The 18,042-nt window shown below is 38.5% G+C and overlaps 1 long non-coding RNA gene across 1 annotated transcript; it reads right to left on the bottom strand.

Moving 5' to 3' along the window:
- Positions 1-1,014: 1,014 nt before the first annotated feature.
- On the bottom strand, positions 1,015-11,370 carry LOC147834910 (uncharacterized). Its single transcript, XR_015502946.1, has 5 exons — positions 9,978-11,370; positions 8,634-8,728; positions 3,684-3,814; positions 3,365-3,573; positions 1,015-2,905 (listed from the first exon to the last, which is right to left on the bottom strand). It is a non-coding gene; the product is annotated as an uncharacterized LOC147834910 (long non-coding RNA).
- Between the last annotated feature and the right edge of the window lie 6,672 nt (positions 11,371-18,042).

Below are 18,042 nucleotides of genomic sequence, written 5' to 3'. Positions count from 1 at the left end.
GATTTTATTTTGATTACTGAATCATCTGTAAACGGAGATTGATTCCACGTCAAACTTGGGTATATTTTTTTCTTAAATTTTAATTTGTTTATTTAGTGGAGTGTTTATGTTGTGCTTAATATGCTATTAATTTTAATCCCTCGTAACGTTCTTATTCCAAATAAAATTAATGTGTCACTGTTTGTAACAGTACATTGTAACTTCTACACTAAAATATGACAAAAATTCAAGACAACAAATATTTTATGTTGCTTTAATTTATTTTAATAAGTCAATCGAAATATGTATTTCAACTGAAATCTACAGGCACAAAATAATAAATAGAGTTGATAAAACACTTAAATTAATATTTTGGATATTTACTTAGACATTAAAAAACATGCAGTTTTTTTGACCTGCACTGACTATATAAAATAAAATAAAATAAAATAAAATAAAATAAAATAAAATAAAATAAAATAAAATAAAATAAAATAAAGGGGCGTCAATCATTGCATAATCGCATCACAGCAAGAAAGTTGAGTCGAGTTGGGTCAGTTGGCATTCCTGTGTGGGTTTGCATGTTGCACAGTCCAAACACATGCGCTATAGGTGAGTTTAATAGACTAAATTGTCCTTTGTGAATGTGTGTAAATACAAGAGTGTGTGGGTGTTTCCCAGTTAATAAAGGGACTAAGTCGATAAGAAAATTAATGAATGAAAATAAAATAAAAATAGTTTTTAATTCTGAACAATTTCACTGTAAAGAAAATGCAGGCCATTTTAAAGAAATGCAGATCTTCGGCCACTAGAGGACGCTGGAGACCTTTTTTTCAGATGCACTTGCTTGTTGATGGGCTTGAAACAGCCTCATCTTCGCCATCATATATTAGTAACAGTAAATTTGCCTCTGAAGACAATTTTATCGTCATTTCAAATGCATTTTATGATGAATGTGTTCATTTCAATCCAGATAAAGAACAATTTGAAAGATGAAAGAATTAACATTTACAAACAAATAAAAATGCTACTCCAGAAAAACTGTTCATATTCCTTCAGAAATCATTTTAATAAAATCAATTTGTGCACAAAACTTTTTAAAATCATGAATGTTGTTGTTTTCATCCACTCAGGGCTGATTTTGAGTCTTAATTTGGCCACATCTTTGTGTTTCAGAAAATGGAATAATTTTGGTGACAACTCTTATTTTGACACTGATTTTGGGAATATGTGTCAAATGTGTCATATGTGGCTTTGTAAATTTTCAAAACCTTAAACAATACACTCTTGGGCAAATTGCCTACCCTTTCGTATCCATGATGCCTACTGGGAAACACTCATACACACTCATACACAACGGCCAGTTTAGTTTATTCAATTCTTCTATAGCGTATGTGTTTGGACTGTGGGGGAAACCAATACACCCAGTGGAAACCCACACCAACACGGGGAGAACATGCAAACTCCAAATAAAAATGCCAACTGATCTAGCCCGGACTCGATCCAGCGACCTTTTTTTATAAGGTCATCGTGCTAACCTCTGAGCTACCGTGTAGACCGTTTAAAAGTTTTCGGTAATTTTCTTTTGTAGAGCTGCGGCCAGTAGTTAACGACAATTATGCTATTTATTACAACCTCAAATCAGAAAAAGTACGGAATACACAAATAAAATAAGACAATAGTGATTTCTATATTTACTTTGACTTGTATTTTTTGGAGACAATATAAACACAAAATATGTCATGATTTGTCGGTCAACATTATTTCATTTGTAAATATACATCCTTTACTGTCATTCACCTGCAACACAATGCAGCAAAACTTGGGACCAGAGCAATTTAGGGCTAGTAATCAGGTAAATTGATTAAATAATGATGTGAATTGTCCAAACTTTTTTTCTGATTTGGGGTTGTAAATTGTCATGACTGCGTTTTGTCCACAAGATGCCACTATAGTTCGCCAGCTACTCCCAGCAAACTACAGTGGCTTAGAACTACATTTCCATACATTTTTTCGTGCACACATCCGGTCTGTCATCTACTGTACACTGATTGCAATCACAGCTGTCTCTGTTTTCCCGTTGATTACCTGGACTTTATATTTAACCATTCCACCTCTGTCTGTCAGTTCGTCGTTTGTCTATATCGGTATGTTTGTTCCTGATGGATTCTACTCCCGTTTTTTGTTTCTGTTTTGATCACGCTAACGTGACAGTATATTATCCGTTGTATTTTATTAACATCTACCCCAACCCTTAACCCATCCATCCCAGTAAGGTAAAACCAGTATACACAGCATTGTCATATGATTTATTAAATTACCCATTAATTGTATTGTATTAACGTCTACCCCACCCTAACCCTAAAATGACCACTTACAGTAATGTAAAAACAGTGATTATAACAAGGGTTATTTATATTATTTATTAAATTCCCCAATAATTATATTGTATTAACATCTGCCCCTACTCCAACCTTAAACTTACCGCTTACAGTAATGTAAAAACAGTAATTATAACAAGGATTATTTATATGATTTATTAAATAACCCATTCATTACATTGTATTTACATCTACCCCTACCCCAATCCTAAAATTACCTCTAACTGTAATTTAAAAACAGTAATTACAACAAGGATTATTTATACACTCTCAGTAATAAAGGTACACGAGCTGTCACTGGGGTGGTACCTTTTTTAAAAGGTACACATTTGTACTTAAAGGGTCCAAATTCATATTCATTCAAGCACCTAAAAATCTTAAGAGGCAAACTTTTGTACTTTTTAGGTACTAATATGTACCTTTGAGGTATTTATATGGACCTTTATGGTACAAATTTGTATACCAACTAAGTGACCTCTCCCATACCTTTATTTTTGAGAGTGTATTAATTATTAAATTACCCATTCATTGTAATGTATTAACGTCTCCCCCAAGCCCAACCCCAACCTTACCTCTTACAGTAATGTAAAAACATCATGACAAGGATTATTTATATTATTTATTAAATTCCCCAATAATTATATTGTATTAACATCTACCCCTAACCCAATCCTAAAATTACCGCTAACTGTAATGTAAAAACAGTAATTACAACAAGGATTATTTATACACTCTCAGTAATAAAGGTACACGAGCTGTCTCTGGGGTGGTACCTTTCCAAAAGTACTTAAAGGGTCCATATTCATGCCTCAAAAGTTTATATTAGCACCTTAAAATCTTAAGAGGCACACTTTTGTACTTTTTAGGTACGAATATGTACCCTTGAGGTATTTTTATGGACCTTTATGGTACAAATTTGTATACCAACTAAGTGACCTCTCGCATACCTTTATTTCTGAAAGTGTATTAATTATCAAATTACCCATTCATTGTAATTGATTAACATCTATCCCTACCCCAACCCCAAACTTACCTCTTACAGTAATGTAAAAACAGTAATCATGACAAGGATAATTTATATTATTTATTAAATTCCCCATTCATTGTACTTTGTTAATTCCTACCCCACATTACCCCTAAACCATACTCCTCACAGTAATGTAAACACAACAATTATACACAGTAAATTACATATTATTTATTAAATTACCCACTAGTTTTATTGTATTACTTCTACCCCTACCCCAACCCTAAACCTACCCCTAACAGTTATGTAAAAACAACAATTATACACAGTATATTACACATTATTTATTAAATTACACATTCAATGTTATTTTATCAACATCTACCCCAACCCTAAACTTACCTCTTACAGCAGGGGTAGGGAACATATGGCTCGGGAGCCACGTGTGGCTCTTTGACCAAATATATGAGGCTCTCCAGCTGTCTCCCTTCAATAAAAAAATGAAAACTGTCACTAAATATCAGTGTCCTATTGAAAATACAATTTAAACTACCTTTTTATTGTATATTTTTACAGCAAAATGAAAAAGAATAAAAGGACGTTTCAACCAATGCGTGTGTGAGGCGCTGTGGATTAACTTGTGGATTAATCTGACACCAATAAAGGGCATGCAATTTACATTTCTATGGTAAACTTGCGCATGTAAATTCAAACAACATTCATGAGTGTTGATGGCGAAAAAAATGCATTTGCCAAAAAAAAAAAAAAAAAACAGAAATGGCTCTTTGCTGAAAGAAAAGTTCCCGACCCCTGTTTGACAGTAATCTAAAATAGTAATTATAACAAGGTTTATTTATATTATTTATTAAATTACCCATTTATTATATTTTGTATTTACCTCTCCCCCTACCCCGACCCTAAACATACCCCTAACAGTAATGTAAAAACAGTAATTAAAACAAGGATTATTCATACACTCTCAGAAATAAAGGTATGCGATCTGACTAGGATGGTACCTTTTCAAAAGGTACACATGTCAACATTCGTACCTCAAAAGTAGTGCCTAAAAATTTTAAGAGTAACAGTTTTGTACTGTTTAGGTATTAATATGCACCCTTGAGGTATTTATATGGACCTTTAATGTACAAATGTGTACCTTTATTTCTCAGAGTGTATTGTTTATTAAATTACCCATTCATTAACATCCATCCCTACCCCAACCCCAAACTTACCTCTTACAGTAATGCAAAAACAGTAACTATACCAAGGTTTATTTATATTATTTATGTAATTACCCATTAATTATATTGTATTAACATCTACCCCTACCCCAACCCTAAACCTACCCTTAACAGTTATTTAAAAACAGTAATAATATCAAGGATTATTTATATTATTTCAGACATAAAGGTACGCGATCTGTCACTGGGGTGTTACCTTTTTAAAAGGTACACATTTGTACTTGAAGGGTCCATATTGGTACCTCAAAAGTATATATTAGCATATGTAAAGTATATATTATATATGTACTCTTAAAGGTATTAATATGGACCTTTAAGGTACAAATGTGTACCTTTATTTCCGAGAGTGTATTATTTATTAAATTACCCATTCATTTTAAAGTATTAACATCTACCCCTACCCCAACCCCAAACTTTAGTAATTTACTAACAGTAATTTAAAAACAGTAATTATGACAAGAATTATTTAGATTATTTATTAAATTACCCATTCGTTGTATTTTGTTAAACCATACTCCTCACAGTTATGTAAAAGCAGCAATTATACACAGTAAATTACATATTATTTATTAAATTACGCATTAATTCTATCGTATACGTCTACCCCTACCCCAACCCTAAACCTACTCCTCACAGTTATGTAAAAACAGCACAGTATCTTACATATTATTTATTAAATGACACATTAAATTGTATTTTATTTACATCTACCCTACCCCAAGCCTAAACTTACCTCTTACGGTAATGTAAAAACAGTAATAACAACAAGGATTATTTATATTATTTATTAAATTACCCATTATTTAAATTGTATTATGTCTACCGCTACCCCAACCCTAAACCTGTCCCTAACAGTTATGTAAAAACAGCAATTATACACAGTATATTACATATTATTTATTAAATTACCCATTAAATTACATTGTATTAACATCAACCCCTACCTTAACCTTAAACCTACCCTTCACAGTAAAGTCAAAATATTAATTATTATTGTACAGCATCACAAAAATGATGCTATATTGATGTGAGTATCCACAGCTGTATCCCTTCTAGACTTCACCCTGGCCTGTTTATTGCGTGCCTGTGTGCAAATCCAGCAGGCAGCGGTGATTACCAGCATATGCAGCCGGGATCAACTCAGCTCACCCTACATAGTAGCACTAGCTTATTCCCCCCCACCAAACAACCCCCTTTCTTGAATTATGTCCCCAAGATGCTCATGGTATGCCTGTGCTGTAAATACAAAGTGCCAATTAAAGTTGTTTTGTAAAACAGGTTACCTGGTAAGGCTGAGGGATTAGGCTTTGAAACAGTGGCGATGTGAAGTCACCATCTGTGCTCAATCCTCCGCATACCCATCCGCTGCTGGCAGACGCTCCTGCTGCTGGTTAAGATGCACTGACACATTCTCAACACAAAACACAGCATCCTTCAGTTTGGACTCGCCACAGATTTCACTGCCGCCTTGTAAAGCGGGTCAACCAGAATTATGTGTGCTTATGCTGGGGTTGAGCTCTGTTTGAGTTTGTTCTTGTTGAGAGTAGGGCAAGGCAAGTTTGTTTATGAAGCACATTTCATACACAATGGTAATGCAAAGTGCTTTACATAAAGAAAAATAAAAGAAACAAGTATAAGAAATAAAAACATAATTATTGGTTTCAATATTTCTATTATTGGAATTTACTTGAAAATACACTTTTTTAAAACATAAATAAAACTTGTATTCAAACAATTAGTCACTTGGAAAAGAATAATAATAAAAAGGGTGATGCCTTGGCGCAGTAGGTAGTGCTGTCGCCTCACAGCAAGAAGGTCGTTGGTTCGAGTCTCGGCTGGGTCAGTTGGTGTTTCTATGTGGAGTTTGCATGTTCTCCTTGCGTCCACGTGGGTTTCCTCCAGGAGCTCCGGTTTCCCCCACAGTCCAAAGATATGCGGTACAGGTGAATTGGATAGGCTAAATTGTCTGTAGTGTATGAGTGTGAATGAGTGTGTATGGATGTTTCCCAGAGATGGGTTGCAGCCGGAAGGGCATCAGCTGCCTAAAACATATGCTGGATAATTTGGCAGTTCTGTCACGATTACCAGCGATCATGCTTAATAGATCCAACCCGGGCTCATTGTGGAAACATAGTCCCGCGGACATTTCTGGAGAACGCGGAATACGTACCGGCGGGTACGTACGGCTGCAGTTTTTGTTTTTGCGAATCCGCGAGAGGCCGCTGTTGTGCGCTTTTCCGCATCTCAGACGCCTCTCGCGAGTGCGGTTCGCGCCTGCGGTGTTCTCGCGTGAACCCACCAGAGGCCGCTGTCCGACTGACCAGATGATTGACTGCGCGACCGGCCAATCGGCTGACCCGCCCTCCTCCTTCCCTGAACCTAACCAATCTTACCGATCGACCCACCCGCCCGCTCGCTTCCCTAAACCCAAGCGACAGTTTACAAAAAGCCGTCCAAAAAAATAAAAGCCCTGATTTTTTTTTTCTACCACGTTTTCGGATTTCACCGCGTTCTCACCCTGTTACGAAACTCGTTCACTTAATTTTTGGGATTCTGTTTTTGTCTTACCTGATTGCTGGAACCGCTCTTCCCCGCATTCGAAACCGATCGCCGTGGTCGACTCCTCTCTGCATCTCGAGCCTGCGACGTACACGCTGAGCTGAGTGGACAAACAGGTTGCAGCGGGGAAGGTAAGCGGCAAGCACAACAGGTGCAACAGGGAACAGCGTCACACCGCCCCGCAGCATTCGCTTGAAAAAAATAAACGTGGCCGTACGTACCTGCCGGGACGTATTCCGCTGTCTCCAGAAACGTCCGCAGGACTACGTTATCAGAATGAGCTTGGGTTGCATAGATCGCTGGATTTCACACACAAACACTAATGGACTACAAATCCCCCATTGTTGGACTACATTTTCATACATGCACTTCGCTCACACACACACACACACACATATGCTTCCTCATTTTGACTGATTACACTTGCACCACCGGAGGATTGGCAGACACTGACCTGCGAAATCGCATCACTTGACTGTGTGAGACCAATCGAGGATCAAAACATGACCTCTCTGGACAGAAATTAAAAACATGGAGCAATCACACGCTTTTTTAAATGTCTAATAATCTTGTTTAATCCCACCCCCAGAGCAAAATTTCTCTGGCCCAGATCTGGCCCACACCATCAGCTTTTGCTTGGCCCACATGATGGCCCATCCACTCAGCAGATCTCTCGCACGCCCCCATACTGAATGTAACCCCAAACCATGATTTTTCCTGCACCAAACTTGACTGAATTCAAGTGAGAATCTTGGATCCATGTAGTAGGTCTTCTGCAGTATTTGTGATGATTGGGATACGGATGATTTATCAGAAAAATCCACCTTCTGACACCTTTACAAATGATCAACTAGAAGTCAAGTTATTATTTGTCTCTATGATCTCTAAGGGATGTACTAATTTATGCTGGGCACTATACTTTTATTTAGCAAGGATGCATTAAACTAACAAACAAAAAGGTATAACAATGTAATAATAATAAATACAATAATAATAGCAAGAACAATAAAATGAAAACAATTGGATTGCAGATTGAGAGAAACCGAAGCCATTTTAATGTGCATTTGTATTACACTTACAATACTAAATATAAGCTGCATCACACTTTTATTGTTTTGTTGCTTGAAAACTATATGTATTCATAACTGCATACACACTATATGCATGCATGCTCTTCATTATGCTGCATGAATGCTACAAAACCCCCGCCTTCATCGCTATGTGCAAAAGAGAGAAGGAAACATGAAATTGTCCAGAAAAAAAAAACTAAAAGCAGAAAAAGAGGAAATGCATGCTCAAATGTCCAGGAATATGCTTTAAGTCAATTTCATGTTGACTTTCAGTTTAACGCCGGTAATCTATTCAAACAACTCTGCTTTTTCTCTGCTCTGATTTACAACTCAACAAGCATGACATCGGGCGGCGAAGACGCAACATTTCAACTAGCGTTCAGCAACGTCAGTCATGGAGGAAAGGAAATGTGAGCAGATTGAAACTTCCACTTACGGTCTGTTTCCAGTTAAGCACGTGTGGACTTCAGGAAGAAGTGGAGGAAGCTGAAAACGGCACGACGCTGGCACTCCTGAAGGCCTCCCGGAGTCCTGTCCCACAAACACACAGAGGATGAGTAACGCGAAGCAGATTTACAGCAGAAAATCGGCACAGAACAAATGTCAGAACAAGTGTACAGGGTCTGCTTTCTTCAGCAAACATGTCCCAGATAGCATACGAATGTGGGCCAATGGTGGTATTCCTTCGGCACAGACAAAATGAATGTGAGCCTTAAGTGGCCCACCTGTACAATGGCAAAGGGGGGCAAAGATTCAAATTCATATATGGGCCATTTAAGGCAAAGATTTGGCACTTGTGGAAAATTGTAATCTGAATGTGAGCCTAATGTGGCCCATGTGGAAAATGGTCAATTTGGCCCAAATGATGGAGGACAAATGGGGGCCACAGTTGGCAAAAATGTGACATAAGCTGCGTCCCAAATGGCACACTATACACTATGCACTCATACACTATGTACTTATGCACTTACACACTCAACAGGATAGTATATGTATGTAGTGGGGTCCCAAATGGCACACTAATGTGTTTTTACTAAGCGGAAATTCCAACCGTTTCCCTGATGACGGTTGCCAAATCAGTGAAATAAACGACCGAATTATCAGATAATACCTGCCGTGAGTATAACCGCATTCACCATCGGGAGGCGCTAAAATCACTCTCGTAGGAGAATTTTGTTTTCACCATCCAAAATAAATAAAGTTTTTCAACATGTGCGTCTGATAGCTCCGCCCCTTCCGCTACGTAAGCAAACCTGCGGTCGTTGAGTGCGTGAAGTGTCCATCATTACACACTTCATTTAGCGGCTGAATGAGTGCATCATCCGGGTAATTAAAGTGCTCTTATAATTTTTAGAGTTTTCAGTGTGAATGCACTACTTAAACTATTTATACTACAAAATGGCGTAGAATAGTGCATAAGTATGCGATTTGGGACGCAGCTATAGTCATTTAAGGGTAATCTGGGTCTAAACCTCAAGTTTATACGTGTAGGTGCAAATGTAGCCACTTTTGGCAAATATTTGGCACAATAAGCTCTGGCTATTACATCTGTGAGCCTAATGTGGCCTAGAGAAAATATGGCAAATGTGGTCCAGTTATTTTAAAACATTTGTGGGCCACTTTTGGCGAATATTCGGCATGGTAAACTCTTACTAATGCACCCAACCCCAACCCCAACCAATGTAGCTGGAGGTACGTATGGCTGCATTTTATTTTTTAAGCGAACACTATGGGGCAGTATGACACCGTTCCTTTTGACACTTACCGGCTGAGCGCTTACCTCCGTGTGGAGGACTTTCCTGCTGCTTTGTCCAGTTAGTTCGTTGTGTATGTTGGTGGACTTGAGACGCAAAGAGGAGCTGACCATGATGACAACGATCTGGGTTCGAGACCGGGGAAGAGCAGTTCCAGAAATCAGGCAAGACAAAAACAGTCCAATAAAAAAAGTGAATGAGTGAACAACAGGGTGAGAGTGTGGTAAAACCTTAAAAATAAGGTAAAAATCTTTTTCTGGACGACTTTTGCAAATTGTTGGTTGGGTTTAGGGAAGTAAGTGGGTGGGTGGCGGGTCAATCTGTAAAATTGGTTAGGTTCGGGGAAGGACGAGGGTGGGTCAGCCGATTGGCCGGTCGCTCAGTCAATCATTCAGCCAGTCGCATGGACAGTCGTTCGACAGCAGCCTCTGGTGGGTTCACGCGAGAACAGCGTGGGAACAAACGGCTCTCGCGAGAGACATTTGAGATGCGAAAAAGCGCACAGTGGCCTCTCTCGGATTCGCGAAAACAAAAACTGCAAAAATACAACTAAAAACTCCCAGGACGTATTTAGTGGTCTCCAGAAACGTCCACGGGGCTACGTTTTCAGAATGAGCCTGGGTTGAATGCACACGTTAGCCTATTGTGGCCCAGAGAAGATATGGCGTAATGTGGCCCAGTTATCCTAAAACATATGTGGGCCACTTTTGGCAAATATTCGGCATGGTAAGCTATGGCTAATGTGGATTTGAGCCTATTAAGGCCCTGAGAAGATATGGCAAATGTGGCCCAGTTACCCTGAAACAAATGTGGTCCACATTTGGCAAATATTTAGGACGGATAGCTCTGGTTAATGTGGCTGTGAGCCTAAAGCGGCCCAGAGAAGATATGGCAAATATGGCCCAGTTATCTTAAAACATATGTGGACCACATTGACTAAAGTCACCATCATAGAGAAAACTGGAGCATCAATAAGCTATAGAATGTAATCATGCTGCAATGCATGCTGGGATTTTTGTACTTTGCCACACCCAGCAAGTGCAAGGTGTGGGCCGGATCTGGGCCAGAATAAAAGCAAATTGTGGCCTAGAATAGGGTCAGTTCTGGTTCATTTGGTTGAATTCTGTTAAAACACTTGGAGCTTCAATGAGATTGTATAATTGGGGCTGGATGCTTCTTATCCAATATCCATTTTGGAGGGTGCTATCGCAAATGGACCTGTCAGACGAACGCCACTCACTTTAACGTTAATTTTGCCGAATCACTGTGCTTATCACTGGGTGACGAGCTGTTATAATATGCTAAAAGCATTATGTAAATAATATATATAATATGTAATCAATATAACTTATTTCTAAGACAACAACAAACTCGGTACCGCATCGGATGTCATTCCCTCGCTGTAAATGCTAGTGCTCCTGTTTTTTCTGTCACCTCGCTGCGAGCGCATCCTGAATGTTTACAAACATCTTAATTCGTCTATACAGAATGCATTTATGCCACCCTAGTGACAGCTCACCCTTTCGAGATTTGACATCTTGTGCATTCAGAAATGCTCTTCAGAAATGAGCGGTTATTCAAGTCAGTATTGTCTCTCTATAAGCACAACCAGTCTGACCAGAGCTGGGCCAAGGCATAAGCGAACTAAGCGGCTGCTTAGGACCCCCGTGGCCAGTAGGGGGCCCCAAAGAGTGCATGAAATGACTGAGTGAATTTCGTTTTTGTTTTAGTTTGTTGTGTTGTGGATTAGGGGTGGGACAAATACATGCCCATTTATCGTTATTTCCGACCACTATACATACTCTGGCGCCAAGACATTTATCTAAATTTACAAGAGATCTGAAAATGCTTCCTGGTCTAATTTGAATTTAATTGAAATAGATTGTTTTAAGTTATTTAAACTACAAAATACAATTTTTTTTTTTCAGGGTTAACATTTATATCCATTTAAAATATATATCTTTATTGTTACTATGTTTGACTGTTTGGCAGCGTCTTGTGACTGAATAATAATAATAATAATAATAATAATAAGTATACTATTGGCTACTTCCAGCAGTTTTTGTTTCTGTCAGATCAGATTAATATTTTGTGTCTAACTATTTAGATTTGTGGCAAGTAGTCATAAAAAGTGGGATCAATGGGGTATATGCCGAAGCATGCTAATAGGACTTTTAATTTGCCAGTAACCTGGGTTAAGCGCTTCCGGCAAATTGAATGCCAATGCAAAATCCGGTGCGTTTAAGGTCTGTTTTCTTTAAAAATCAGCGATCTCCACTAGCTGAGTGATATCCGATTTAAAGTGGGTCTCAGATTGTACAAGAAGCACTGCATTAAATTACATCTCCCCCGCCATCTCTTTATAATATGAGCATTTATTTTACCCCAGTATATTCAATGGAGCTTCTGCGTTAGTCTGCCGATTCTGACGGGCGCGTGCGAGTAAACAGCTTTTTGTCTCGTTTTACACTTGAGCAACCAAATAAATGCTAAAGTTTATTTAACTGAATGTATTTTGATGACATTACAACATCGATGCTGTATAAGGAACCGTATAAAATGGGAAAAAGTTCACAATAACAGGTCACCGGAAGTGTATCAGCATGGGAACAGCACTAGCTCGGCATATACCCTATAGAAAGTTGTTTCTGCAGAATAATATTTAGAAATGTCTTAAAACATTCTATGATGTAAGCAACACATCTACAGCGAATAAAATCGATAATGTGTCTTATGAATTTATAGTGTGTGAATAATCAAGGATTGACAATAATTTGTCATATTGTTTGCACCAAGGGGGCCCCAAATAAAATCCTGCTTAGGGCCCCCTGAAGGCTTGGGCCGGCCCTGAGTATGACGATCACCTCTTATTTCTGTCATCAGAATCTTCACTCTGCACTTCAGCAGATCATCTTGACAACATGCCAAAATGCATTGGGCTGCTGCCATGTCATTTACTGATTATATATTTGTATTAGCAAGTACTTAAACAGATGTACCTAATAAAGAGGCCTGTGAGTGCAATTGAACTAGCATGCTTTATTATCTGCCGCGCTCCACCGCATGCAGCCGCGCCGCTGCCAGACCCTCTGCAGACTGCAGCTTTATCTAACGCTGCACAGAGGTTCCCTCGCAAACCTGAGGGGCTTCTGGAATGTTACCACTGGGGATTCTTTAATACTGAGGATTTTTTCTTCCTTTAAAGAAGGCAACCAACAGATGCAAGAAGTCAGGGAATTCCACAAATTCTTGTTTGTCACTGAGTAATCCTGTTACCAGCTCTGTGAATATGAAACGCTGTAAACATGAAAATAAACACTTTCGTTTTTTTCTTCTTGCCTTTTTATATATTTATTTATTTGGAGGAGTTAGCGTGTGCGCACGCTTCTCTAAGATGCAGACCTGTTGTGACATCTGCATCAGATAGAGGAAGAATCTACACATTGTTTGCTTTACAACTCCCGATTCAAGTGCTCTCGAGATTCTGAAGTTCACATGTATGATTATGACGTTCATAACTTTAAAATTGCATGTCATAAGCACATAAATGGGTTTCCTGGGTGGTTACCGTGACTTTTCAGTGCACACTCTGAATAGGATTGCCAGGTTGTTCTGGTCTTGGATGGTTGTTTGTTGGTGGTTACTGGATCAAAATGTTTTTATGCACATTCTAAATGGTTGCTAGGTAGTAACCGGGTTAAAATAAGGTATGTTCATGCACATTATAAATGGTTGCTGGGGTGTTCTGGTTCCGGATGGTCCTTTGGTGGTGGTTACTTGTAGGGATGTCCAAATCGGATCACGTGATTGGAAATCGGGCCCGATCATGCGGTTTTAGACGTTACCTTCCAATCAGGACTATTTGTGTATATATGTGTCTATAGTTATGCGGTAGTGGAGTTAGGTAGCGGAGTTAGACCTCTTTCTTGACTTCACACATAAACAGCCACACGTGCGACATGACATCACTTTGTTGCAGAGGTGCTACTGGCTAAATCGAAGAGCATAGAGTTTAAGCTCTTTGGTTAAATGCCGGCAAAGTAAAGCACGGAAGCAGCTTGAAACGGAAAGCACGAGTATGTCTGCGGTCTGGACAGCCTGATCTCACGAGGAAACGTAAGTAAACGTAAGTTATGTTTTGTCAGTTTAGTGGCTAATTCGTACGAATTTCTACGAGTTCAGTGGTACGATTTTAGAAAGGAGGCGTGGCACCCAACCCAACCCCACCCCTAACCCCAACCGTCATTGGGTGATGAGCAAATCGTACTAAATTGTACGAATTAGATTTTATGAAGTGAAGTTTATTTATGAACTACAAATTTCAAGAGGATCACGTGCTTAAGAATGCCTGCATTATTCAGTTTATGATTCACCAATCAGACAATTCTCAAACCACTATGAATACCATAAGCTCCATATGACAGCCATCGTCGTTTTGAAGAATCCCCCTTTCACCATTACTCCTCCTCCTATCCTAGATGGGTGGCACGGTGGCCCAATGGTTAGCACTGTTGTCTCACAGCAATAACATCACTGGTTCTAGTACTTACCAAGCCAGCCAACGTTTCTGTGTGAAGTTTATACGTTCTCCCTGTGCTCACGTGGGTTTCCCGGTTTCCTCCCACCGTCCAAAAACATGCAACCTAATTAATTGACTAATCCAGATAGGCACCATAGACATACTAGTAAGTAGTTATCTCTGAAGAGCAATCACTCTCTGTTTATTAGCTACTACAGCAGGGGAGTTCTCAAGATCTACCTGAGCTCAAACACCCCTACTCGCCTTGCAAACGGAAGGGATCCCCGGGCTCGAGGATCTTATGAGTTCAGGGCTCTCTCCTGGGACGAGACAGCATGCCAAACAAGCTTTATAATCAATCATCAGCTAAGTGTAAATAAGTGCTAAAAATTCAGACTTCAACTGTATGTATATATATATATATATATATATATATATATATATATATATATATATATATATATATATATATATATATATATATATATCAAATAAGGATATTTGTACTTAAGTATAAATAAATAAAATCTTAATTATATCGGTGCTTGAAAAAAATGCGAGACTGTAGTCTGTATTTGTGTTTTTATAAAATGACAAAAGCCCACATCTCCAATCACCGAAAACGGCTGCAAATCTTTTGCAATAAACACCCGCACTGCCTTTGTTATTTTTTTATGTGTCTCTCGGAACCAGTTGAGTATGTTTGTTTGAAAGATTCAGCGAGGGATTGTTGCCATTTGGAGGACTTTATTACCTTCTCTGCTATCCTGCCTTCAGACTGTGATATTGCTGGGTGATGGCACTATAGATGTGCAGTCATGGTTATACGTGTAAAACAATGCTTGCACACAGTTATTTTTTATTCACCGGTTTTTCTTTTAATTGGCATTATACTTAACGGCAAAACCGAAATGTCCTCACACCGTAGATTTGAAAGCACTGGCACCTTCTTGTATTGGTACCTCAATTCGCCGGCGCTTCCTTGTACTGTAGCCTCAGCCTCACTTCACCACCGTTTGCAATGTTAAAGTGTGGAATGATGGTCAAGCGCCCCCTAACTTTAGAGCTTAGTGACTGGATATTTACTCGCGGGGAGGAGTTTCCTTATCTCAGCTCATGGACTTATAAGCACATGCAGTCAATTCGGAAAGATATAAAACGCACATAAATTATTTAAACACAAAACCGAGAAAACCACAAATCACAAGCGCCTATTGAACCGTGGAGGTCGTACCGTACTGTTCAATATTATATTGAAAACTGGGGCATCCCTAATATATATATATATATATATATATGTGTGTGTGTGTGTGTGTGTATGGAAATGTATATATGTATGTACGTATTTATGTATGTATGTATGTATATATATATATATATATATATATATATATATATATATATATATATATATATATATATGCGCCACTGCTTTGCCCCTATATATATAGGTCGCTGGTTCGAGCCTCGGCTCAGTTGGCATTATATATTTTTATATATGATATCGAAGCAGACCATCCCTTTAAATGTGTGAATACGATGAAGTTAACTTAATCAATTTGTACAACAAGGAATTGTGCACATCCTAGCATTTTTCACAGTGTATATTTCTGTCAAATGACAGCATGATACAGTGATTTAATTTGCAGTACATTTCACATACAGTAATGCACAATCCAGATGGTGTCCGTCTACAAAACACCCGCAGTAACTCACAATAATGGGTGACATTTATTGCCATTTATAGTCACAACCCTCAAGTCCATATTTCTCTAAAGCAGTCTAAATCAGCTCAGATAAAGTGCATTGCATTAAAATGTGGTATCGCACTTGTACATTCACCCCATGCATATGTTAATAGGTCTTTCTCTCAAACACACATGCGATATGATTTCAAATGCACTCACTGCTACCAGGCCATATACGTGCGGGGCCTGTAGATGGTAATACTCCCGGTGGGATTTGAAGGTTTCCCTCTCCTTTCGCTTTCATTAGATCATAATAACACACAGGGCCTATCTTCAAACACAGCACGCTGATGACATGCAGACCTGAAGCCGGGCCCTATGGGGGCCAGCGCTCCGAGGCGGGTGTAACAAATACGGGGGGATTATTAGAGTGTGGTGCGGCTGACGCTGGTGCCCACCAGCTGGGCAGATCCTCTCAGCTTATCTCCAGAAACGTGGAGCCTCAGGTTCAGCCAGCTTGAGGTGTGGAATACGCCAAGGCTTTCTCCTGAGCACCTCTTTAACTCTTTAATGATTTTCGATTGATTTTTAGGGGCAACAGAGAGTGGGATAATCCACAGCTACAGGGAGAACATGCCACTAATTGCGCCCGACTACGTATCTGTAAGTCGCCAGGAAATATTTCTGTCACTTGGCTGTATAAATACTCTACAGGTACGGGAAATCCACAATAGAGAGAAATGCAAATGAGATCTATTAGTATCGCGATTGTTTCTCCTAGACTGGAGTAAGAGTAATTAAAAGAGGAAAATCTGCAGTACTAATGGACATCTAGTGTGATGAGAGGGATGTTTGGATGAATGTGTACCTCTCAAATTACACAATTAACACATAACGAAAGCATCTAAATAGAGATAGAGTTGAAGTCAGAATTATTAGCCCCCCTGTTTATTTTTTTTTCCCCAAACGGAGAGAAGATTTTTTTCCAACATATTTTTAAAACATAATAGTTTTAATAACTAATTTCTTATAACAGATTTAGTTTATCTTTGCCATGATGACAGTACATAATATTTTACTAGATTTTTTAAGACACTTCTATACAGTTTAAAGTGACATTTAAAGGCTTAACTAGGTTAATTAGGTTAACTAGGCAGGTTAGGGTCATTAGGCAAGTTATCCGCTTGTTAAGTGGTGACGTGTTTGTGACGTATGTAATACTGTTTCCGGGTCCAAGCCACCATTCATTTGAGTGGAGAAATCATTCGTTTATGATCACGTTTTATTCCTATCACACATTAAAGTTAATTTTATATAAAATCATAGTGTATACAACAATCTCTGGGCTTGCTGCATAACAAATACCAAAAATTTAACAATTTATAAAAAATTATCACTTTCTGGCCATCGGATATTAGGCATGGACATATATATTGCGATTGTGATCTTTAAAAGTATTAAATCGCTTTGTAAACGTCTATTAGTAGCATTTCATGAGTCTCCCTATTCAGTTGAATAGAGCGCTTGGACCCGAAAGCCGCTTCGCGTGACGTCACACTTAACAAGCGGATTGTATAATGATGGTTTGTTCTGTAGACTATAGAAAAATACATAGCTTAAAGGGGCTAACAATATTGACCTTAAAATTTTTATTAAAACATTTTTGATCCAGCCGAAATAAAACAAAAAGACTTTCTCCAGAAGAAAAAATATTATCAGACACACTGTGAAAATTTCCTTGCTCTGTGAAACATCAATCAGGAAATAGGAAAAAAAAATAATAATAATTCTGACTTCAACTGCATATGGATATGTCTGTGTAAGATCATGCAGTTCATCAGCATTATTTTGACAGGTTTTGGTTATAATGTGCATTTGACTATT

This window comes from Danio rerio, chromosome 11 (genome assembly GCF_052040795.2).
Source record: "Danio rerio strain M-AB ecotype USA chromosome 11, GRCz13ab, whole genome shotgun sequence".
Taxonomy (NCBI): Eukaryota; Metazoa; Chordata; class Actinopteri; order Cypriniformes; family Danionidae; genus Danio; species Danio rerio.
This window is presented reverse-complemented; position numbering and strand designations above follow the sequence as displayed.